The sequence below is a fragment of the Macaca thibetana genome, chromosome 7 (genome assembly GCF_024542745.1).
Source record: "Macaca thibetana thibetana isolate TM-01 chromosome 7, ASM2454274v1, whole genome shotgun sequence".
Taxonomy (NCBI): Eukaryota; Metazoa; Chordata; class Mammalia; order Primates; family Cercopithecidae; genus Macaca; species Macaca thibetana.
Window position 1 is genome coordinate 99426145 of NC_065584.1, and position 25465 is coordinate 99451609.

The following is a 25465-nucleotide window of genomic DNA, read 5'->3' on the forward strand; positions in this document are numbered from 1 at the left end:
TACTAAAAATACAAAAGTTAGCTGGGCATGGTGGCACGTACCTGTAATCTCAGCTACTCAGGAGGCTGAGGCAGGAGAGTCACTTGAACCCGGAGGCAGAGATTTCAGTGAGCTGAGATCGCGCCACTGCACTCCAGCCTGGACAACAGACCCTGTCTCAAAATAAATAAATAAATAAATAAATAAAATAAAAATAATTTTTAAAAAGTGAAGTCAGGAACCACCAGAGCATTCAGTGCTTTACCCCGTGCAGTAAAGCAGCTGTCACATACCCTCCCCTGTGGCTTGACCTGTGCTCCCTCCCCTATTCCAGGATGCTTTTCCAGGAACAACTCCTTTTATCATTTGGTTCTGTCTCGTTTCTCGGGATGCTGTCCTGGAGTGGATTCTCAGTCACTGTCTACACTGTGTGTGGCTCCCCTCTCAGACTGGGTGAGGGAGGGACAGAGAGAGAAGGGAAGAAGCAAAACAGACTCGCAGCAGTGAGACCTTTTTCTATACAGGTTTTATGTATTTGAGTCGGGGAGATTTCTTTTCTAATTGTGGTGAAATATATGAAACATAAAACTTAGTACTTCAACCATTTTCAAGTGTACGATTCAGCGGCATTAAGTACACTCACAGTGCTGTGTAACCATCACTACTAATCATCGCAGGACCTTTTCATCACCCCAGAAGAAACCCCACACCCATGAAGCAGCCACTTCCAATTCCGCACCTTCCCCAGGCACCGGTTGCCACTCGTCTGCTTTCTGTCTCTGTGGATTTGCCTGCGTGTCAAGATGTTTGATCTTTATGTTCCACTTAAAATGCAAATAACCATAGGAGAACCCACAATCTACACTTTCAATTCCATTAATTTCAACAGCACCCACTCTCCACTCACCTCCATAGTTTAGAAATTACTGTTATTATAATTTCAGAGAGAGGGTCCTGCTCTGTTACCCAGGCTGGAGTGCAGTGGCTCAATCACAGCTCACTGCAGCCCTGAAGTCCTGGGCTCAAACAATCCCCCTGCCTTAGCCTCCCAAGTAACTGAGACTACAGATGTGCACCACCATGCCTGGCTAACTTTTTGATTTTTTTTTATAGAGACAGGGTCTCAAATTGCTGCCCAGGCTTGTCTCAAGCTCCTGGTCTCAAACAATCCTCCCACCTCAGAATCTAAAGTGTTTGGATTACAGGCGTGAGCCAATGAGCCCAGCTAGGAATGATGGAATCCCTATGTGTTATGGGGAAAACACTAGCATGGAAGTTTGGAGACCAAAGTTCTAGCTCATTCTGTCCAAAGTTATGTGCTCTCTTATGGATGAGGGTCCCTGACTTGCTTTAGGCCTTAACATCCCCATCCTGAGGCATGGGAGGTAGACTCGGCTAATCAATTCCAGGGCCCTCTGCAGCTCTGAACCTCTAATGCCATAGCAGCAGTCCCCTGACCTGGCAGAGCACAGGGTGGGTGGGACCTGCAGGACTGGGTGCCAGAGGAAGCCAGGCCTGGGGACGGGGGCAGCACTGGGGAGGGCTCAGACTTGGCCTGCCTCCCCCACCACTAGGCCTGGGGCCAGCCCTGACTGCATGAGCTTCCTGGCTGGTTCAAAGCCCCAGGCAGACTCTGCAGGTGGGATGTGGCAGTCCTCATCATAATGCCTGCTCCGGGGTGAGCCTCCTGCAGGCCTCAAGCAGAGGCCTTCCTGGGCAGGCTGAGGCAAGACAGGGCAGGCCTGGGGGCACAGGAAGGAAGGGACAGAGGTTCGGACAGGGCAGCTGCAGAGTAGGATTGCAAGGTCCTCAACCCAGAGGCTCCCTAGGCCCCACTTGCCCCAGCTCTTGAGAGCCTGGTTCTGAGGTCTGCCAGGACTGGGACTCAGCGCTGCCCATGGAAACAGGCGTTGCAGGGAAGAAAACCATAACCAAATATTTGTAGTCACCTCTCTCCTCCCTTCTGGAAAAAGAGGGTCCCTGGCTTGTGAGCTCTTGGCCTCCTGGACATTATTGTGTAGTGAAGGAAGAAAGGTTGAGACGCAGAGTTGGAGAAACTAAGAGAGGCCAAACTGGTTCATTTGAGGAAAGATGGGGGATCTCAGGAGGGGAGAAGTGGACACCCTGGGGAACCAGGGGTCTTCCCAGGTGGTCCAAGAAGGGGGGTGGTGGGATACAGAAAGTCAGAACACGGTTTTGAGTTTTGGAGACAAGAGAAAAGAGGGAAGGATTTGGACAACTATGGAGAGGACCGGGCTGGGGAGAGAAATGTTTAGAGATTTGGAAGATAGTGTGTCGTGCGATCTATTGTGAAAACACCTTCTTCACATCCCTAAAAAAACCACCAGCGATGATTCATGATACAATTCAGTTTTTTTTTTTTTTTTTTTTTTTTTTTGAGACGGAGTCTCGGTCTGCCGCCCAGGCTGGAGTGCAGTGGCCGGATCTCAGCTCACTGCAAGCTCCGCCTCCCGGGTTCACGCCATTCTCCTGCCTCAGCCTCCCGAGTAGCTGGGACTACAGGCGCCCGCCGCCTCGCCCGGCTAGTTTTTTGTATTTTTTAGTAGAGACGGGGTTTCACCATGTTAGCCAGGGTGGTCTCGATCTCCTGACCCCGTGATCCGCCCGTCTCGGCCTCCCAAAGTGCTGGGATTACAGGCTTGAGCCACCGCGCCCGGCCCAATTCAGTGCTTTTGCAGAGGGACTGGTGCCTTTTTAAAATGATAAGAATGCATTGGCTTGGCTCCATTTGAATTAGTAGAGACAGACATCTTGAGCAGGTTTTATCAGTGTTCCATCAGCTAAATGTTGGGTTTCCTATTTTGTGGCTTGCCTTAAACCACTTTGGAGGCCCTTCCACACTGGAAGCCACCTCAGAAATCACCTCTCTGGCCTGCAGCTCCATGTCCCCAAACTCTGGGCTTTCCTAAATGAGTGGCCTCATTCAGAAGATAATACAGCATCCCTCATCCGAAAATCCAAAATCTGAAATGCTTCAAAATCCAAAACTGGTTGAGTGCCGATATGTTTGAAGGCCAGGTTCAAAGGAAATGCTCCTTGGAGCATTTTGGATTTCAGATTTTCAAATTCCAAAATCTGAAAAATTCCAAAATCCGAAATACTTCTGTAATTGTAACCTTTAATAGCCATTGGGTCCTGACCTTCCAGCCGAGGCAGCAAGCAGTCAACAGAGGCTCACACACACCTGTCCTGCCCCTCACCCTCCCACAGGCTTGTGCCTCGCCCCCCAGCCTCCTTTGCACCTGCTGGGAAGGGGACACGATGCTCCTGCCCCGCCTTCCTGGATCTCCAGCCACTGTGACAATTGCAGGATTCCAGCCAGGGAAAGTGTTACAGGTAGAGGTATTTGGTACTCTCCATAGAGAAGGTTCCAGCAATGGCATAGCAGCCCCAGGAGGGTGTGTAACTATCTCCACTCCTCCAGCTCTGGTCCCTGCCTCTTAGGGAGCTGCTCAGCACTGCCCTCAGAGTGAGAGGTGGAGCGGGTCCCAACCTCAGACTCAGGTACCTGCTTCTCCTTCTCTCCCATGACCTCCCTGTAGCCTCTGACCTCGCTGTGAAATAAGAGTGGTAATGTCTCCTTCAGTGGCCTGTTAGGAGGTCAGAGAGAATGGATACAAAGTGCTGCACACAAAACCCCAGCACTGAATCCCAGCCCAGAATGCAGTGCATGAGGAATTTCATCTTAAATTCCTTGATTTTAAATGCAACACTTGAGTTTCTGAACTCAAGGCCCCTTTCCTGGGCAGTCATCTGTGCCTCAGTTCTGTGTGAAGTCAGGGGATTGGGGTGCAGAGAGACACCTCAGTCATCCTTCCACCTCGGTCACCACTGAGACATCCATCTTTTCTAGCCATTGTTTCTGTTCCGTGGCAGGCCTGGGATCACCCAAACACACCACACTGTTGCTGCGAGTGGCAGGAAATGTCATGGGAGAGGGTCAGGGTCTCCCTGCAGCCCCCCACCTCCTCTCTCTGTCCTTCCCCTCTACTACATCCTCCCCAGCAGCAGTGAAGTTTGGAGCTGTTGCTGGCTACAATGAGGGGGAAGGGTAGGGGGGAGAAAAAAATCTAAGTTAACATCTCAGCTGGACATGGTGACTCACGCCTGTAATACCAGCACTTTGGGAGGCCTAAGTGGATGGATCACCTGAGCTCAGGAGTTTGTGACCAGCCTGGCCAACATGGTGAAACCCCGTATCTACTAAAAATAAAAAAAAAAATTAGCCAGGCATAGTGGCGGGCGCCTGTCATCCCAGCTACTAGGGAGGGTAAGGCAGGAGAATCGCTTGAACCTGGGAGGTAGAGGTTGCAGTGAGCTGAGATCATGCCACTGCACTCCAGCCTGGGCAACAGAGCGAGACTCCATTTCAGAACAAAAAATAAATAAATAAATAAATAAAATAAAAATGAAAAATAAAAGGAAGATGGGACAGCTTTGTGTACTGCACATCCCGAAAATGGGCTGACCTCAAGAGGCAGAGATTCAAGCTCTCTAGCCTACATGGAAAACATACAGGAGAAAAAAAGAAGAAAAAGAAAAAATATATAAATATAAATAAATGAAAATAACACTTCTCCCTGATTACAAAGGAAATCACATTCTTTTGTATCATTTGGATGAAAAAATATAAAGAAAAATCTTTAACTTTGACACTCAAAACATTCTGGTTTGTTGCTTTTTACACTTTTGTATGCATATAAACATTTTAAAAAGTAGAATCATAATATATAGTCTATTGTCACTTACTATATTTTGGGCAGGTTTCTATGGCAGAAATACATCCTGGCATCATCATTTTTAATAGCTGGCTGTATATTAAGTGAATCATTGCCACCCCAGAGGTGAAATTCCTTCTATATACATTTTTAATAGACTTGAGCAAGCATTTTTGGACTGAATTCATAGAAGAAGAATTTCTGGAGGAAAATAACATAAAACAATTTGTGTTTTTAACAGAAGTGTTCAAATTATCCTGCAGGAAAATTGGTTGAGTTTATACTCCCACCAACAGGGACAGAGCTCCAGGTTCCGCTTCCATTTGTCCTCTTTGCTGGTCTTTAAGCAGAAAATCTCATTGTTTTCATGACATTTATTTGATTTCTAGTGCTTTTGAATCTTTTTCATATGCTCATTGGCCATTTTTATTCTTGGAGAAAGTTCTCATGTCTCCATTGCCCATTTTCTGTTAGAAATCATTCGTTTTTTTCTGAGTAGTTTTTTTTTTTCTTTGAGGCAGAGTTTTGCTCTTGTTGCCCAGGCTGGAGCACAATGGCACCATCTCAGCTCACCACAACCTCCACTTCCCGGGTTCAAGGTGGAAAAAATTCAAAACTTAAATTTCCTGTTGAATGCAATTTGAAAATACAGCCAATGATTCCACTTTTCTTCTCTAGTAAGTTTGGACATTCTGATCTACTTGGTGTTTCATTATAGAACTCCTAGGGTGCCTGAGTCTTACACTGTGAAGATCCTTTTCTAAAACTTTACATGTAAGGGAATTTAAATGATATTGGATGAGATCAGGCTGGATGAGAACTGATATCTGTAAATATATGTTTTAGACGAAATCTCTGGTTGCCACTCATTTTCTTATTTAACTCATAAAAACAAAACACTTTGGATGGAGGGTAGGAGTAGGAAGGAGATTTATGTGTTTTAATTGCATGTCATTGTTTCATATCAAGGCAGAACATATGGTATTCCTGGCTTTGGACCTACTGAAGGAAACACTTTTCTACCTGCCGTATGCCAGAGGTTCTTGAACACCTGGAGGGATTGCTGCAGCCCTGGGGTGGTGGAAGCCCCATCCAGTTGGGGCCATGGCCTAGGGATCATGCTGGGTATGGGGAGGCTCCAGCCAAGAGCTGAAAAATTTGAGTCCTTGTTCTGCTCCTGCCATAGAATCCCCTAAAGACTGCTAAAAATCTACAAATTGAGGTCCTGCCATAGACCTGGGGAATCAGAATTTCAAGGTTAGGGCTTAAAATTTTTTTTCTTAAAGCATCATGGATGAAAAACCATTATTTTATAGATTACATTTATATGGCTAGCTCATGAGTCTGTTTATTTCCTTCTGAGGTTCAAGCCAACACTTTCACTGTTTCCTGGTAATAATAGAGAGTTGTGATTTTTTTTTTTTTTTTTTTTTTTTTTTTTTTTTTTTTTTTTTTTGAGATGAGGTCTCACTCTGTGACCCAGGCTGGAGTTTGGTGGTGCTATCTCGGCTCACTGCAACCTCCACCTCCCAGGCTCAAGTTATTCTCCTACCTCAGCCTCTCAAGTAGCTGGGACCACAGGTGCATGCCACTGCACCTGGCTAATTTTTGTATCTGTAGGGACGGGCTTTGTCATGTTGCCCAGGCTGGTCTGGAACTCCTAAGCTCAAGGAATCCACCTGCCTCAGCGTCCCAAAATTTTGGGATTACAGGCATGAGCCACCATGCCCGGCCTGAGATCTCTTTAAAATTATTTAATTTTTTGTTTCTAAAGCAAAGCAACTTGACAGAGATCTTTATTGACTGAGTTGTACGAGCCTAGCCCTAGCCCTTTTAAAGGCACTGTGTGGAACGGTCCGGGCTCCCCAGATTGAAATTTCTCCCGCTTTACCATCCAGTTGTCTAGCTGCTGCAAAGCCCCAGATGCTAACCAGGAGTTACAGGCCATGGAGGAACAGGCACAGCTGGAAGCATACCTGGGGCACGTGAGGCTTTGCAGAGGGAAGGATGTGGAAGGATGATGACCCCAGGTGGCCAGGAGTAGGTGAGGACCAGTGACAGCCCTTCCTAACTTCTGTGTCGATTCTTGCAGGTGAAGGAGTGGCTGCAGTATCAACAAATGGAGAGATGAGTACGCTGAGTATCTCCATGGAGAGCATGCCATGTGTGGCAGAGGATGCAGGAGACGTCAGAGCAGGTGAGACCTGACCCTTCAGGCCCCACCTTAGAGAGGTCGTTTGATTGTTCTGAGCATCTGTGCAATGGGAGAAACACAGCCAGAGGTGGTCATGGGTCTGGGCTTTGTGGAGGTGGGGGCAGAGAGGGAGATGGCAGCCTGTCCAGCCACCAATCCCTCTCTCCAGGGCCCTTTCCCCCTGTGCTTTGGGCAGCTTTGCACATTGAAGGAGAAGAAGTATGACATGCATCAGGTACAGGAGCTGGAGACAAGCTTGGCCAAACTGAAGAACCAGATGGGTGAGCTGGGACTGGGGTGACCTTGAAGCAGGACTGACTTCAGAGGGCTGTGAGGGTGGCTTAGAATGCCCCAGGGAGGTGGGTGGATGGAAGGGCTTTGAGGCAGAGGGAGAGAGGTCTGTGCCAGAAGATGGCAAGTCTTGTCATCTCCATGAGCCTCAGTGTCCCCATCAGCAAAGAGGGAGGAGTGACCACTGTCAGCCACCCACAGTGCTATCTGAAAGTGGCTTGGAAGATTGGCTACCATTGGGAGCAAGGAATCATTAGCAGGGAGGCCAAGTTTGGGGAGCCTGAGAGGAGCTGTGCACCAAGAGGAGGATTTTTTGAAAATCCAGAGGCCCTTATTGTCTGCTTCCTTTCTAAGCTGAACCCCTACACCTGGAGCCCCCAACAGGACCCTCAGAGGTGGAGCAGCAGCTACAAGCCGAGGTCAAGCACCTGCAGAAGGAGCTGGAGAATCTGGCAGGACAGCTCCAAGCCCAGGTGGAAACCAATGAGGGCTTGAGTCACCTGAACCGGGAGCAGGAGGAGATGCTGTGGGAGTGGAAACCCAAGCTCTGGGAGGAGCAGGGGGAGGCCTGCCAGTCCTCTGTGCAGAACGACCACACCACCATCAGCCACGTGCTCTCCCACAATCACCAACTCGAGGAGCAGCTGGCCGAGCTGAAGCAGATGGTAACTCCCACCCCATCCAAGAAGGGCACCAGCCTCTGGGGAAGGGAGGTGCGAGGACAGAGGCAGCTGCAGCCTGGGAGACAGGTGACCACAGCACCCTCCAGGGCAGTGCCGTGACTGTTTCTTGCTTCCTGCCCTCCGAATTTTAGAGGTTGGTAGTCCTGGATTCCTCCCAGGTCTCGACATCATCATCCCAGCTGGAGGCATGGAGCCCCCCAGTCACAGGGAAAGAGACAATGGTATAAGAGCCTCCTTAGATTCAAACTGAATTCCAGCCTCGGCTCCACTGCTCACCATTGAACTACCTTGCGTCTCTAACTCTCCATTTCTTTCACTTAAAAAGGAAGTGAGGTTTTTCCTCACAGAGGTGCTGAGGATTAAATGAGATAATGCAGGGAAACATTAGGCATGTAGTGCACTTAGCAGATGGTGGTTGTCTCCCTCTGCTTTTCCTCCAGTCTGTGGCCTACTGTTTAAATGGTGGGGGAAAGGATGTGAGATTTGAGGCTACGGAAGGAGGCTTGGGGCTCTGGGCAAGTAGGGGCAGTCACTTAGGCCTGGAGCAAGGGGCCAGGGACCTGGGCAGGCCACAGAGCCCCACAGTGCCCTCTCTACCCTATTAATGGGCCCAGAATCTGGAAGCCAGCCACCAGCTGCCCTCATGCCTAGGGTCTTCCTACAGGTGGAGCTGAAGAGCCAAGAGGCTCAGAGTCTGCAGCAGCAGCAAGACCAGCACCTGGGTCACCTGCAGCAGTACATGGCTGCCTTTCAGCAGTTGACCACCAAGAAGGAGGCGCTGCAAAGGTAGTTACTGCTGCAGACCTTGCTCATGGATCAGTTGCAGCAGCAGGAAGCTTAGGGCAAAACAGTGGCCGAGATGGCCCACCAAGAGCTGCAGGAGACTCAGGCGAGGGAGTTACTGAGGGCAGGGCCTCAAGGGGGACAACCTGGCAACCTCCGTGCCTTCTCACTCTCTTTCCTGGTCCCTTAGGAGCACCTGGAAGCTACCAGCCAGCAGAACCAGCAGCTACAGGCCCAGATGAGCATCATGGTTCTCCCTGGGGAAGGTACGGGAGACCACTCAGAGGAAGAGGCGAGAGCCCCAGGAGGAAAGGGGGACTGTTAGCAGCATAGGATTGAAGAGTTGGAAGAGACCTTTAAGACAGCTGGTCATTATGCCGACCGGGTGTCTGTGCTAAGTTCGGTATCAATATGGTGACCTCTTGGGAGCAGGGGGCCATCAGGTTGCCTAAGGATGGGAGAACTGGCCCAGGTCAGAAAGGGAGCAGGTCAGAACTCCCGCACTGATGGCTAGTGGGACTGTGCCTGGGCCACATAGTGAGACCTTGGCTCTTAGAAAAAAAAAATGAAAATAGAGAACAGCTACTCATTCCTATCTGGGAAGGGGCTGGCCCAGGGTTGGGCCGACTGTACCTCCCTTGTTGGGTTGTCTGAGGACCCCTCTAGCCACCCCCCACAGGAGATGGACTGGGCAGTAAGGAGGAGGAGAAGGAGGGGCCTCAGCCCATGCCGAGCATCTTGGAGGACCTGGAAAGCTGGGAGGCCATGGTGACCCTGACTCCCGCTGCCCCACCTTTGCTGCCTCCCTCTGTGGTCCCTCCCAGACCCCTTTTTGCTCTTTGTTTCCTGCCCTCTGGTTTCTCTGGACCCTTGTGCCTTCCCTGGGAGCCAGTGGTCAGATATCATTTCACCTGTGACACACAGATGCACCCTCTGAGGCCCCAAAGGAAGAGCTCCTGTCCCCCTCCCTGCCACATTTGTCCTGTGTATCCCCCTACAAGAATGCACACGCCTTGCCTGCAGGTGGCCTTTTTAAAATCGGCTTTAGCCAGTGCCAAGGAAGAGCAGTAGGCACAGCTATGTGGGCAGCTGAAGGAGCAAAGGGTGTGCTGCCAGCGCCTGGCTCACCAAGTGGCCTTGGCCCAGAAGGAACCAGAGGTGGCAGTCCCAACCCCAGGGACTGGGGGCGATTCTGCATTTGGGGAGATCCACTGGGCTTTCACCATGTTGGCCAGGCTGGTCTTGAACTCCTGACCTCAAGTGATCCGCCCTCCTTGGCCTCCCAAAGTGCTGGGATTACAGGCATGAGTCACCACACCCAGTCCAATGAAGACGTTTTTAAAATTTGCAGTTCAGGTTGTGGAAAATTTGAGCTACAAATTAGCAAGAGTTTACTCTTCACATGAATGTTATCAGATTCGTCATTTAATAATTGGTGTTTATATTTTCATTTAATGTCATCCACGTTTCTACAGGGTATGAACAGTGGATTTGCAGGTGGAGAAGACAAAATTTATAATGTTTATGATCAAGCCTGGAGAGGTGGTAAATAAAGATATGGCCCAGAGTATTTATAAGTCCAGTAAAAATCTGGACAAGGATATATATGGTGATGACCTAGAAGCCAGAATAAAGACCAACAGATATCAAGCCGTATAACTCCGTTTCAGTGTTTACACCAGTGAAAACAAAGTAGTTCATACTCTTCTCTCTTGTTCCCTAGATTTGTTCCCGACAAGTTTTCTGGTTCAGACCACAGGCAGAAAGGCCGAGAGGATGAGAAGGACCAGTTCAGTTTGAGGAAGATCCTTTTGGTTTGGACAAGTTTTGGAAGAAGCCAGACAGCTTGGTGGCTCTCAAAGACCCTCAGCAGCAGCCCCAAAGAACATGAGCATGAAGACAAGAAGAGGAGGAAGGAGTAGACACACATCTCTTCAAAGCAAATGAACTGTGATTATCCATAACCCTAATGACGCAAGTGCTATGGGGCAACACTTTGTGAGTGGTTGGGATACAAACCAGATCTGGATGCTACTTTTTATTATTGGAGAAGGTGGGAGTGGGGAGGGAGTGGGGATAGAAAATTCTACTTTGAATTATTTGGTTTTTTAAAAGAGTGGCTTTTATTTGTGCTCCTCCCACCTTTCAGCATTCATAGAACATGCTGGCCCACATCCACAATCAAGATCACTGCCTTTTGTGTGACACGTAGTTCGCGTTAATATTTTGTGTAAGAACAGCTGCTTATGAGTCAAGTCGTCCCAACTGCAGTGAGGTGGAGGATGTTCACATGTTGGAACTGTCCTGCCAAATAAATGTGGCCCCTGTTGCGCTGTGTTTTAATTTGGAGTGGGGAAAAGAAGCTCTTGCTTTGTTTCAAATAAAAACCTTTAGACAAAATTCTCGGTTATGTTTCCTTTATGTAATAGGCTGGCACAGTCTCAAAAATCTTCCTCTTCATCAGATGTTTGCAAAACTTTAGGCCTTTGAGCTTGAACCTGGAGCTGAAAAAAAAAAAGCACTGTAAGGAAGGAAAGGCAATGTTTGCAGAAACATTCGATCTGAAAATCACCCTTTTATGAGAGAGTCAGTAAAAAGAACTCAGGCAGTTTTTATTTTCATCTTATTTTATTTGTTTTCTCCTCAAATTCCCTTTACCATCTTTGTTGTTCTTATGACTCCCTCACCCACCATTAAAAATTGCAAATTGGGTGAGTCACAGTGGCTCAGTCCTATAACCCCAGCACTTTGGGAGGATGAGGCAAGAGGACAGCTTGAGGCCAGGGGTTCAAGACTAACCTGCAGCATAGAAAGGCCCAGTCATGACGAAAACAAATAAATGAAAAAATAAAGTAGTAAATCAATCTGACCCAAGATCACATAATCAGTGGGAAAGGCGAGATTTCAGCTGCAGCTCACCTAACTGGAAAAGTGCGCTGCTAGGTCCTCTGTGTTCTATATATCTTGCTAACCATTACAGTCTTCACGTACTTCTCCTTTAAAACTGGGAACTCGGCTGAGTACAGAAAGGCATAGAAAGCAACATATTGCACAATCATTAGCAGAATGAAAAGGTAAAGATTAAGAACTATGTGACTGCAAGTTAGGCTGTAATTCTAGAAGTGGACATCTCAGCACAGACAAACCTGGGAAGGAGGAGAATCAGTGGGGCCCAAGAAAACAATTCAGTCTCTGCATTGAACAATTCCCTTAGACATACAAAAAAGGGCTATCGGGGGGGGGGGGCGCCCAAGATGGCCAAATAGGAACAGCTCCAGCCTCCAGCTCCCAGCATGAGCGATACAGAAGACGAGTGATTTCCACATTTTCAACTGAGGTACTGGGTTCATCTCCCTGGGGCATGTCGGACAGTCGATGCTGGTCTGGGAGTGCAGCCCAACCAGCGAGAGCTGAAGCAGAGTGAGGCATTGCCTCACCTGGGAAGCACAAGGGGGAAGGGAATTCCTTTTCCTAGCCAAGTGAAATTGAGACACACAACACCTGGAATCTCGGGTAACTCCCACTCTAATACTGCGCTTTACCAAGGGTCTTAGCAAACGGCACACCAGGAGATTATATCCCGCACCTGGTCCAGGGTGTACCATGCCCACGGAGCCTCCCTCATTGCTAGCGCAGCAGTCTGAGATCTAACTGCAAGGTGGCAGCTGAGGCTCGGGGAGGGGGGCCTGCCATTGCTGAGGCTTAAGTAGGTAAACAAAGCTGCCAGGAAGCTCGAATTGGGTGGAGCCCAACACAGCTCCAGGAGGCCTGCCTGCCTCTGTAGACTGCACCTCTGGGGACAGGGCATAGCTAAGCAAAAAGCAGCAGAAACCTCTGCAGACGTAAAAGTCCCTGTCTGACAGCTTTGAAGAGAACAGTGGTTCCCCCACCTTGGAAGTTGAGATCTGAGAATGGACAGATGGCATGCTCAAGTGAGTCCCTGACCCCTGAGTAGCCTAACTGGGAGACATCCCCCACTAGGTGCAGACCAACACCTCACACCTCACACGGCTGGGTACACCCCTGAGATGAAGCATCCAGAGCAAGAATCAGACAGCAACACTCGCTGTTCAGCAATACTCTATCTTCTGCAGCCTCCGCTGCTGATACCCAGGCAAACAGGGTCTGGAGTGGACCTCAAGCAAACTCCAACAGATGTACAGCTGAGCATCCTGACTGTTAGAAGGAAAACTAACAAACAGAAAGGACACCCACACCAAAACCTCATCAGTACATCACCATCATCCAAAGGCCAATAAAACCATAAAGATAGGGAAAAAGCAGTGCAGAAAAGCTAGAAATTCAAAAAATCAGAGCGCATCTCTCCCTCCAAAGGAACGCAGTTCATTGCCAGCAACAGAACAAAGCTGGACGAAGAATGACTTTGACTAGTTGAGAGAAGAAGGCTTCAGTTGATGGAACTTCTCAGAGCTAAAGGAGGAATTATGTAACCAGCGCAAAGAAACTAAAAACCTTGAAAAAAGAATGGATGAATGGATAACTAGAATAATCAATGCAGAGAAGACTTTAAAAGAACTGATAGAGATGAAAACCATGACACAAGAACTACGTGACAAATGCACAAGCTTCAGTAAACGACTCGATGAACTGGAAGAAAGAGTATCAGTGATTGAAGATCAAATGAATGAAATGAAGCAAGAAGAGAAGTGTAGAGAAAAAAAGAGTAAAAATAAATGAACAAAGCCTCCAAGAAATATGGGATTATGTGAAAAGACCAAATCTACGTCTGATTGGTGTGCCTGAAAGTGATGGGGAAAATGGAACCAAGTTGGAAAACACTCTGCAGGATATCGTCCAGGAGAACTTCCCCAACCTAGTAACGCAGGCCAACATTCAAATTCAGGAAATACAGAGAACACCACAAAGATATTCCTCGAGAAGAGCAACTTCAAGACACATAATTGTCAGATTCATCAAAGTTGAAATGAAGGAAAAAATGTTAAGGGCAGCCAGAGAGAAAGGTCGGGTTATCCACAAAGGGAAGCCCATCAGACTAACAGCAGATCTCTCGGCAGAAACTCTACAAGCCAGAAGGGAGTGCAGACCAATATTCAACATTCTTAAAGAAAAGAATTTTCAACCCAGAATTTCATATCCAGTCAAACTAAGTTTCAGCAGTGAAGGAGAAATAAAATCCTTTACAGACAAGCAAATGCTTAGAGATTTTGTCACCACCAGGCCTGCCCTACAAAAGATCCTGAAGGAAGAACTAAACATGGGAAGGAACAACTGGTAACAGCCGTTGCAAAATCATGCCAAAATGTAAAGTCCATCAATGCTAGGAAGAAACTGCATCACTTAATGAGCAAAATAACCAGCTAATATCATAATGACAGGATCAAGTTCACACATAACAATATTAACCTTAAATGTAAATGGTCTAAATGGTCCAATTAAAAGACAAAGACTGGCAAATTGGATAAAGAGTCAAGACCCATCACTTTGCTGTATTCAGGAGACCTATCTCACATGCAGAGACACACATAGGCTCAAAATAAAGGGATGGAGGAAGATCTACCAAGCAAAGGCAGGGGTTGCAATCCTAGTCTCTGATAAAACAGACTTTAAACCATCAAAGATCAAAAGAGACAAAGAAGGCCATTACATAATGGTAAAGGGATCAATTCATCATGAAGAGCTAACTATCCTAAATAGATATGCCCCCAATATAGGAGCACCCAGATTCATAAAGCAAGTCCATAGAGACTTACAAAGAGACTTAGACTCCCATACAATAATAATGGGAGACTTTAACACCCCACTGTCAACATTACACAGATCAATGAAACAGGAAGTTAACAAGAATATGCAGGAATTGAACTCAACTCTGCACCAAGTGGACCTAATAGACATCTACACAACTCTTCACCCCAAATCCACAAAGTAGACATTCTTCTCAGCACCACATCACACTTATTCCAAAATTGACCACATAGTTGGAAGTATAGAACTCCTCAGCAAATGTAAAAGAACAGAAATTATAAGAAACTGTCTCTCAGACCACAGTGCAATCAAACTAGAACTCAGGACTAAGAAACTCAATCAAAACCGCTCAACTCCATGGAAACTGAATAACCTGCTCCTGAATGACTACTGGGTACATAACGAAATGAAGGCAGAAATAAAGATGTTTTTTGAAACCAATGAGAACAAAGATACAACATACCAGAATCTCTGGGACACATTTAAAGCAGTGTGTACAGGGAAATTTATAGCACTAAATGCCCACAAGAGAAAGCAGGAAAGATCTAAAATTGACACCCTAACGTCACAATTAAAAGAACTAGAGAAGCAAGAGAAAACACATCCAGAAGCTAGCAGAAGGCAAAAAATAACTAAGATCAGAGCAGAACTGAAGGAGATAGAAACACAAAAAACCCTCCAAAATATCAATGAATCCAGGAGCTGGTTTTTTGAAAAGACCAACAAAATTGATAGACCGCTAGCAAGATTAATAAAGAAGAAAAGAGAGAAGAATCAAATAGAAGCAATAAAAAATGATAAAGGGGATATCACCACCCACACCACAGAAATACAAACTACCATCAGGGAATATTGTAAACACCTCTATGCAAATAAACTAGAAAACCTACAAGAAATGGATAATTTCCAGGACACTTACACTCTCCCAAGACTAAACCAGGAAGAAGTTGAATCCTTGAATAAACCAATAGCAGGCTCTGAAATTGAGGCAATAATTACTGCCTACCAACCAAAAAAAGTCCAGAAGCAGATGGATTCACAGCTGAATTCTACCAGAGGTACAAGGAGGAGTTGGTACCATTCCTTCTGAAACTATTCCAATCAACAGAAAAAGAGGGAATCCTCCCTAACTCATTTTATGAGGCCAACATCATCCTAATACCAAAGCCTGGCAGAGACACACCAAAAAAAGGGAATTTTAGAACAATATCCCTGATGAACATTGATGCAAAAATACTCAACAAAATACTGGCAAACTGAATCCAGCAGCACATCAAAAAGCTTATTCACCATGATCAAGTGAGCTTCATCCCTGGGATGTAAGGCTGGTTCAAAATACTGAAATCAATAAACATAATCCAGCATATAAACAGAACCAAAGACAAAAACCACGTGATTATCTCAATAGATGCAGAAAAGGCGTTTGACAGGGGCGGAGCAAGATGGCCGAATAGGAACAGCTCCAGTCTCCAACTCCCAGCGCGAGCGACACAGAAGACCAGTGATTTCTGCATTTTCAACTGAGGTACTGGGTTCATCTCACTGGGGAGTGCCGGACGATCGGTGCTGGTCAGCTGCTGCAGCCCAACCAGCGAGAGCTGAAGCAGGGCAAGGCATCGCCTCACCTGGGAAGCGCAAGGGGGAAGGGAATCCCTTTTCCTAGCCAGGGGAACTGAGACACACAACACCTGGAAAATCGGGTAACTCCCACCCCAATACTGCGCTTTAAGCAAACAGGCACACCAGGAGATCATATCCCACACCTGGCCGGGAGGGTCCCACACCCACGGAGCCTCCCTCATTGCTAGCACAGCAGTCTGTGATCTACCGGCAAGGCAGCAGCGAGGCTGGGGGAGGGGTGCCCGCCATTGCTGAAGCTTAAGTAGGTAAACAAAGCTGCTGGGAAGCTCGAACTGGGTGGAGCTCACAGCAGCTCAAGGAAACCTGCCTGTCTCTGTAGACTCCACCTCTGGGGACAGGGCAATAACAAACGCAGCCGAAACCTCTGCAGACGCAAACGACTCTGTCTGACAGCTTTGAAGAGAGCAGTGGATCTCCCAACACGGAGGTTGAGATCTGAGAAGGGACAGACTCCCTGCTCAAGTGGGTCCCTGACCCCTGAGTAGCCTAACTGGGAGACATCCCCCATTAGGGGCAGTCTGACACCCCACACCTCACAGGGTGGAGTACACCCCTGAGAGGAAGCTTCCAAAGCAAGAATCAGACAGGTACACTCGCTGTTCAGAAATATTCTATCTTCTGCAGCCTCTGCTGCTGATACCCAGGCAACCAGGGTCTGGAGTGGACCTCAAGCAATCTCCAACAGACCAACAGCTGAGGGTCCTGACTGTTAGAAGGAAAACTATCAAACAGGAAGGACACCTACACCAAAACCCCATCAGTACATCACCATCATCAAAGACCAGAGGCAGATAAAACCACAAAGATGGGGAAAAAGCAGGGCAGAAAAGCTGGAAATTCAAAAAATAAGAGCGCATCTCCCCCGGCAAAGGAGCGCAGCTCATCGCCACCAATGGATCAAAGCTGGACGGAGAATGACTTTGACGAGATGAGAGAAGAAGGCTTCAGTCCATCAAATTTCTCAGAGCTAAAGGAGGAATTACGTACCCAGCGCAAAGAAACGAAAAATCTTGAAAAAAAAGTGGAAGAATTGATGGCTAGAGTAATTAATGCAGAGAAGGTCATAAACGAAATGAAAGAGATGAAAACCATGACACGAGAAATATGTGACAAATGCACAAGCTTCGGTAACCGACTCGATCAACTGGAAGAATGAGTATCTGCGATTGAGGATCAAATGAATGAAATGAAGCGAGAAGAGAAACCAAAAGAAAAAAGAAGAAAAAGAAATGAACAAAGCCTGCAAAAAGTATGGGATTGTGTAAAAAACCAAATCTACGTCTGATTGGGGTGCCTGAAAGTGAGGGGGAAAATGGAACCAAGTTGGAAAACACTCTTCAGGATATCATCCAGGAGAACTTCCCCAACCTAGTAGGGCAGGCCAACATTCAAATCCAGGAAATACAGAGAACGCCACAAAGATACTCCTCAAGAAGAGCAACTCCAAGACACATAATTGCCAGATTCACCAAAGTTGAAATGAAGGAAAAAATGTTAAGGGCAGCCAGAGAGAAAGGTCGGGTTACCCACAAAGGGAAGCCCATCAGACTAACAGCAGATCTCTCGGCAGAAACTCTACAAGCCAGAAGAGAGTGGGGGCCAATATTCAACATTCTTAAAGAAAAGAATTTTAAACCCAGAATTTCATATCCAGCCAAACTAAGTTTCATAAGTGAAGGAGAAATAAAATCCTTTACAGATAAGCAAATGCTTAGAGATTTTGTCACCACTAGGCCTGCCTTACAAGAGACCCTGAAGGAAGCACTCAACATGGAAAGGAACAACCGGTACCAGCCATTGCAAAAACATGCCAAAATGTAAAGTCCATCGAGGCTAGGAAGAAACTGCATCAACTAACGAGCAAAATAACCAGTTAATATCATAATGGCAGGATCAAGTTCACACATAACAATCTTAACGTTAAATGTAAATGGACTAAATGCTCCAATTAAAAGACACAGACTGGCAAACTGGATAAAGAGTCAAGACCCATCAGTCTGCTGTATTCAGGAGACCCATCTCACATGCAGAGACATACATAGGCTCAAAATAAAGGGATGGAGGAAGATTTACCAAGCAAATGGAGAACAAAAAAAAGCGGGGGTTGCAATACTAGTCTCTGATAAAACAGACTTTAAACCATCAAAGATCAAAAGAGACAAAGAAGGCCATTACATAATGGTAAAGGGATCAATTCAACAGGAAGAGCTAACTATCCTAAATATATATGCACCCAATACAGGAGCACCCAGATTCATAAAGCAAGTCCTTAGAGACTTACAAAGAGACTTAGACTCCCATACAATAATAATGGGAAACTTCAACACTCCACTGTCAACATTAGACAGATCAACGAGACAGAAAGTTAACAAGGATATCCAGGAATTGAACTCATCTCTGCAGCAAGCAGACCTAATAGACATCTATAGAACTCTCCACCCCAAATCAACAGAATATACATTCTTCTCAGCACCACATCGTACTTACTCCAAAATCGACCACGTAATTGGAAGTAAAGCACTCCTCAGCAAATGTACAAGAACAGAAATTATAACAAACTGTCTCTCAGACAGTGCAATCAAACTAGAACTCAGGACTAAGAAACTCAATCAAAACCGCTCAACTCCATGGAAACTGAACAACCTGCTCCTGAATGACTACTGGGTACATAACGAAATGAAGGCAGAAATAAAGATGTTCTTTGAAACCAATGAGAACAAAGATACAACATACCAGAATCTCTGGGACACATTTAAAGCAGTGTGTACAGGGAAATTTATAGCACTAAATGCCCACAAGAGAAAGCAGGAAAAGATCTAAAATTGACACTCTAACATCGCAATTAAAAGAACTAGAGAAGCAAGAGCAAACACATTCGAAAGCTAGCAGAAGGCAAGAAATAACTAAGATCAGAGCAGAACTGAAGGAGATAGAGACACAAAAAACCCTCCAAAAAATCAATGAATCCAGGAGTTGGTTTTTTGAAAAGATCAACAAAATTGACAGACCACTAGCAAGACTAATAAAGAAGAAAAGAGAGAAGAATCAAATCGATGCAATTAAAAATGATAAAGGGGATATCACCACCGACCCCACAGAAATACAAACTACCATCAGAGAATACTATAAACACCTCTACGCAAATAAACTGGTAAATCTAGAAGAGATGGATAATTTCCTGGACACTTACACTCTTCCAAGACTAAACCAGGAAGAAGTTGAATCCCTGAATAGACCAATAGCAGGCTCTGAAATTGAGGCAATAATTAATAGCCTACCAACCAAAAAAAGTCCAGGACCAGATGGATTCACAGCTGAATTCTACCAGAGGTACAAGGAGGAGTTGGTACCATTCCTTCTGAAACTATTCCAATCAATAGAAAAAGAGGGAATCCTCCCTAACTCATTTTATGAGGCCAACATCATCCTGATACCAAAGCCTGGCAGAGACACAACAAAAAAAGAGAATTTTAGACCAATATCCCTGATGAACATCGATGCAAAAATCCTCAATAAAATACTGGCAAACCGGATTCAGCAACACATCAAAAAGCTTATCCACCATGATCAAGTGGGCTTCATCCCTGGGATGCAAGGCTGGTTCAACATTCGCAAATCAATAAACATAATCCAGCATATAAACAGAACCAAAGACAAGAACCACATGATTATCTCAATAGATGCAGAAAAGGCTTTTGACAAAATTCAACAGCCCTTCATGCTAAAAACGCTCAATAAATTCGGTATTGATGGAACGTACCTCAAAATAATAAGAGCTATTTATGACAAACCCACGGCCAATATCATACTGAATGGGCAAAAACTGGAAAAATTCCCTTTGAAAACTGGCACAAGACAGGGATGCCCTCTCTCACCACTCCTATTCCACATAGTGTTGGAAGTTCTGGCTAGGGCAATTAGGCAAGAGAAAGAAATCAAGGGTATTCAGTTAGGAAAAGAAGAAGTCAAATTGTCCCTGTTTGCAGATGACATGATTGTATATTTAGAAAACCCCATCGTCTCAGCCTAAAATCTCCTTAAGCTGATAAGCAACTTCAGCAAAGTCTCAGGATACAAAATTAATGTGCAAATATCACAAGCATTCTTATACACCAGTAACAGACAAACAGAGAGCCAAATCAGGAATGAACTTCCATTCACAATTGCTTCAAAGAGAATAAAATACCTAGGAATCCAACTTACAAGGGATGTAAAGGACCTCTTCAAGGAGAACTACAAACCACTGCTCAGTGAAATAAAAGAGGACACAAACAAATGGAAGAACATACCATGCTCATGGATAGGAAGAATCAATATCGTGAAAATGGCCATACTGCCCAAGGTAATTTATAGATTCAATGCCATCCCCATCAAGCTACCAATGAGTTTCTTCACAGAATTGGAAAAAAACTGCTTTAAAGTTCATATGGAACCAAAAAAGAGCCCGCATCTCCAAGACAATCCTAAGTCAAAAGAACAAAGCTGGAGGCATCACGCTACCGGACTTCAAACTATACTACAAGGCTACAGTAACCAAAACAGCATGGTACTGGTACCAAAACAGAGATATAGACCAATGGAACAGAACAGAGTCCTCAGAAATAATACCACACATCTACAGCCATCTGATCTTTGACAAACCTGAGAGAAACAAGAAATGGGGAAAGGATTCCCTATTTAATAAATGGTGCTGGGAAAATTGGCTAGCCATCAGTAGAAAGCTGAAACTGGATCCTTTCCTTACTCCTTATACGAAAATTAATTCAAGATGGATTAGAGACTTAAATGTTAGACCTAATACTATAAAAATCCTAGAGGAAAACCTAGGTAGTACCATTCAGGACATAGGCATGGGCAAAGACTTCACGTCTAAAACACCAAAAGCAACGGCAGCAAAAGCCAAAATTGACAAATGGGATCTAATTAAACTAAAGAGCTTCTGCACAGCCAAAGAAACTACCATCAGAGTGAACAGGCAACCTACAGAATGGGAGAACATTTTTGCAATCTACTCATCTGACAAAGGGCTAATATCCAGAACCTACAAAGAACTCAAACAAATTTACAAGAAAAAAATAAACAACCCCATCAAAAAGTGGGCAAAGGATATAAACAGACATTTCTCAAAAGAAGACATTCATACAGCCAACAGACACATGAAAAAATGCTCATCATCACTGGCCATCAGAGAAATGCAAATCAAAACCACAATGAGATACCATCTCACACCAGTTAGAATGGCGATCATTAAAAAGTCAGGAAACAACAGGTGCTGGAGAGGATGTGGAGAAATAGGAACACTTTTACACTGTTGGTGGGATTGTAAACTAGTTCAACCATTATGGAAAACAGTATGGCGATTCCTCAAGGATCTAGAACTAGATGTACCATATGACCCAGCCATCCCATTACTGGGTATATACCCAAAGGATTATAAATTATGCTGCTATAAAGACACATGCACACGTTTGTTTATTGCGGCACTATTCACAATAGCAAAGACTTGGAATCAACCCAAATGTCCATCAGTGACAGATTGGATTAAGAAAATGTGGCACATATACACCATGGAATACTATGCAGCCATAAAAAAGGATGAGTTTGTGTGCTTTGTAGGGACGTGGATGCAGCTGGAAACCATCATTCTTAGCAAACTATCACAAGAACAGAAAACCAAACACTGCATGTTCTCACTCATAGGTGGGAACTGAACAATGAGATCACTTGGACTCAGGAAGGGGAACATCACACACAGGGGCCTATCATAGGGAGGGGGGAGGGGGGAGGAATTGCATTGGGAGTTATACCTGATGTAAATGACGAGTTGATGGGTGCAGCACACCAACATGGCACAAGTATACATATGTAACAAACCTGCACGTTATGCACATGTACCCTACAACTTAAAGTATAATAATAATAAATAAATTTTAAAAAAAAAAGAAAAAGAAAAGGCCTTTGACAAAATTCAACAGCCCTTCATGCTAAAAACTCTCAATAAATTTGGTATTGATGGAATGTATCTCAAAATAATAAGAGCTATTTATGACAAACCCACGGCCAATATCATACTGATTGGGCAAAAACTGGAAGCATTCACTTTGAAAACTGGCACAAGATAGGGATGCCCTCTCTCACCACTCCTATTCAACATAGTGTTGGAAGTTCTGGCTAGGGCAATCAGGCAAGAGAAAGAAATAAAGTGTATTCAGTTAGGAAAAGAAGAAGTCAAATTGTCCCTGTTTGCAGATGACATGATTGTATATTTAGAAAACCCCATCGTCTCAGCCTAAAATCTCCTTAAGCTGATAAGCAACTTCAGCAAAGTCTCAGGATACAAAATTAATGTGCAAATATCACAAGCATTCTTATACACCAGTAACAGACAGACAGAGAGCCAAATCAGGAATGAACTTCCATTCACAATTGCTTCAAAGAGAATAAAATACCTAGGATTCCAACTTACAAGGGATGTAAAGGACCTCTTCAAGGAGAACTACAAACCACTGCTCAGTGAAATAAAAGAGAACACAAACAAATGGAAGAACATACCACGCTCATGGATAGGAAGAATCAATATCGTGAAAATGGCCATATTGCCAAAGGTAATTTATAGATTCAATGCCATCCCCATTAAACTACCAATGACTTTCTTCACAGAATTGGAAAAAACTGCTTTAAAGTTCATGTGGAACCAAAAAAGAGCCTGCATTGCTAAGATAATCCTAAGCCAAAAGAATAAAGCTGGAGGCATCACGCTACCTGACTGCAAACTATACTACAAGGCTACAGTAACCAAAACAGCATGGTACTGGTACCAAAACAGAGATATAGACCAATGGAACAGAACAGAGTCCTCAGAAATAATACCACACATCTACAGCCATCTGATCTTTGACAAACCTGAGAGAAACAAGAAATGGGGAAAAGATTCCCTATTTAATAAATGGTGCTGGGAAAATTGGCTAGCCATAAGTAGAAAGCTGAAACTGGATCCTTTCCTTACTACTTATATGAAAATTGATTCAAGATGGATCAGAGACTTAAATGTTAGACCTAAAACCATAAAAACCCTAGAAGAAAACCTAGGGAATACCATTCAGGACATAGGCATGGGCAAGGACTTCATGTCTAAAACACCAAAAGCAACGGCAACAAAAGTCAAATTTGACAAATGGGATCTAATTAAACTAAAGAGCTTCTGCACAGCCAAAGAAACTACCATCAGAGTGAACAGGCAACCTACAGAATGGGAGAACATTTTTGCAATCTACTCATCTGACAAAGGGCTAATATCCAGAACCTACAAAGAACTCAAACAAATTTACAAGAAAAAAACAAACCACCTCATCAAAAAGTGGGCAAAGGATATGAACTGACACTTCTTAAAAGAAGATATTCATACAGCCAACAGACACATGAAAAAATTCTCATCATCACTCGCCATCAGAGAAATGCAAATCAAAACCACAATGAGATACCATCTCACACCAGTTAGAATGGCCATCATTAAAAAGTCAGGAAACAACAGGTGCTGGAGAGGATGTGGAGAAATAGGAACACTTTTACACTGTTGGTGGGATTGTAAACTAGTTCAACCATTATGGAAAACAGTGTGGCAATTCCTCAAGGTTCTAGAACTAGAGATACCATTTGACCCAGCCATCCCTTTACTGGTTATATACCCAAAGGATTATAAATCATGCTGCTATAAAGGCATATGCACACGTATGTTTATTGAGGCACTATTCACAACAGCAAAGACTTGGAATCAACCCAAATGTCCATCAGTGACAGACTGGATTAAGAAAATGTGGCACATACACACCATGGAATACTATGCAGCCATAAAAAAGGATGAGTTTGTGTCCTTTGTAGGGACATGGATGCAGCTGGAAACCATCATTCTCAGAAAACTATCACAAGAACAGAAAACCAAACACCGTATGTTCTCACTCATAGGTGGAAATTGAACAATGAGATCACTTGGACACAGGAAGGGGAACATCACACACCGGGGCCTATTGTGGGGAGGGTGGAGGGGGAGGGATAGCATTAGGAGATATACCTAATGTAAATGACGAGCTAATGGGTGCAGCAAACCAACATGGCACATGTATACATATGTAACAAACCTGCATGTTGTGCACATGTATCCTAGAACTTAAAGTATAATTAAAAAAAAAAAAGGGAACTCTTCCACCCGACCATTCTAACAAGCATGAAGGGAGCTTCAGTTACAAATCTCTCAAAGTCCCCATCATTCCACATTTATGATCTATTTAATTGATACATAATCAGATAGTAGCTACATGTATATCATAGATGTATATGACATTCAAACAGATTGACCTTGACTCCATCTACAGTATGATTTTCTGGTTGTAGTGCATTCTGAAGTTCTTCTGAAGAAAACTGAACCCAACCCAAACCTCTTTGAGAGCCAGTTTCCTTGTTCTAGAAATTCAAAATACAGGAAAAGATTAATTGAAAGTTTCCATGAGCTCCAAATCAAACTGCCAACTTTTTCATCTGCCACAATTGGATTGATCGATTGATTGATATTTTTGAGACAGGATCTCGCTCTGTGACCCAGGCAAGACTGCAGTGGTGTGAACATGACTCACTGCAGCCTCAACTTCCTGGGTTCAAGCAATTCTCCCACCTCAGCCTCTTCAGTAGCTGGGATCATAACTGCGCACCACCATGCCTAGCTAATGTTTTGTACTTTTTGCAAAGATGGGGTCTTGTCATGTTGCCCAGGCTAGTTTCAAACTGCTGGGCTTGAGCAATCCTCCCATCTGGGCCTCCCAAAGTGCTGAAATTACAGGTGTGAGCCACCGTGCCCAGCCTCAAATCGGATTTCAGACATTTAGAAATGTCAGTAACCTTGCTTCATAGCCTTCCTCGTTACCCAAGCCTAAATCCCTGTGTTCACGAACTTACTCTGTTTTCCTCGCTGCTGTTAGTCAAGATATGGGTAATGAGCTTTCTGTGTCATTCTAGATGCAAACCATATTAACAGTAATAGCCAAGGGAGATTTTGATCAGAACTCTTGTTTCTAACCTCATTTCTAGAAACTAGAAAATTAGGCCTCAAAACCTAGGTGAACTATGATCATTTCTGAGCCCAGTCACCCTCATCACCAGCATTACCATCATCATGTGTTCCTAATGATAAACAACTAATGATAAACAAGAAACGACAACATTTAGCCCTTACTTAACCTTGTTACAGACTTCTGGTTAATTTAAACAATTTTGTTACTTTCCCTTTCTGCAAATGGAAGACTGCTTTTCAACCTATACGTCACACATGGAGAACAGATGCCAGAGTGCTTGGATGTACCCTGTCCCTCCAGCCCTCCAATAGAAAACAGATACTAAGATGTCTAGTTCCTGTAGATGACAACCTCATTAGGCTGAGAGGG

At 44.7% G+C, this 25465-nt stretch overlaps 1 pseudogene; it reads left to right on the forward strand.

Moving 5' to 3' along the window:
* The first annotated feature begins 8490 nt into the window (after window positions 1-8490).
* LOC126959233 (golgin subfamily A member 2-like) lies at window positions 8491-9043 on the forward strand (annotated as a pseudogene).
* The last annotated feature ends 16422 nt before the right edge of the window (window positions 9044-25465 follow it).